This window comes from Pseudorca crassidens, chromosome X (genome assembly GCF_039906515.1).
Source record: "Pseudorca crassidens isolate mPseCra1 chromosome X, mPseCra1.hap1, whole genome shotgun sequence".
In the NCBI taxonomy this organism is placed as follows: Eukaryota; Metazoa; Chordata; class Mammalia; order Artiodactyla; family Delphinidae; genus Pseudorca; species Pseudorca crassidens.
Genome location: NC_090317.1, coordinates 72,187,909 through 72,188,656, shown reverse-complemented (window position 1 = coordinate 72,188,656; position 748 = coordinate 72,187,909). Strand labels below are relative to the sequence as shown.

General features: G+C 48.3%; 1 non-coding gene across 1 annotated transcript; it reads right to left on the bottom strand.

Moving 5' to 3' along the window:
- Positions 1–643: 643 nt before the first annotated feature.
- LOC137217726 (U6 spliceosomal RNA) lies at positions 644–748 on the bottom strand. Its single transcript, XR_010940228.1, has one exon. It is a non-coding gene; the product is annotated as a U6 spliceosomal RNA (small nuclear RNA).

The following is a 748-nucleotide window of genomic DNA, read 5'->3' as shown; positions in this document are numbered from 1 at the left end:
CTGTCTCCCACAGCCTTCTGGCTCCCCTGAAAGTAAGCCCCACTGGCCTTCAAAGCCAAACTTTCTGGGGCATCATCTTCCTGATGCTGGACATTTGGGCTGGGGAGCCTGATGTGGGGCTCAGACCCCTTTCTCCATGGGGAGAACCTCTGCAATTGTAATTATTCTCCCATCTGTGGGTTGCCCACCCTGGGGTGTGGGTCTTGACTATACTGTGACTCTGCCCATCCTACTCATCTCATTGTGGTTCTTTTTTTTTTTTTTTTTTTTTTACAGTACGCGGGCCTCTCACTGTTGTGGCCTCTCCCGTTGCGGAGCACAGGCTCCGGACACACAGGCCCAGCGGCCATGGCTCACGGGCCCAGCCGCTCCGCGGCATGTGGGATCTTCCCAGACCGGGGCAGGAACCCGTGTCCCCTGCATCCGCAGGTGGACTCTCAACCACTGTGCCACCAGGGAAGCCCTAAATCCTCTTTATTGTTTAAGCCTATTGGAGTTGGGTTTTCTGTTACTTACCAATAAAAAGGCATATGTACTTAAATTTTCTTTTCTTTTTTAAGAAATTTTTATTGGAGTATAGTTGATTTACAATGTTGTGTTAGTTTCAGGTGTACAGCAAAGTGATTCAGTTATACATGCATTCAAAAATATGGAACGCTTCACGAATTTGCATATCATCCTTGCGCAGGGGCCATGCTAATCTTTTGTATCGTTCCAATTTTACTATGTGTGCTGCCAAAGTGAGCAC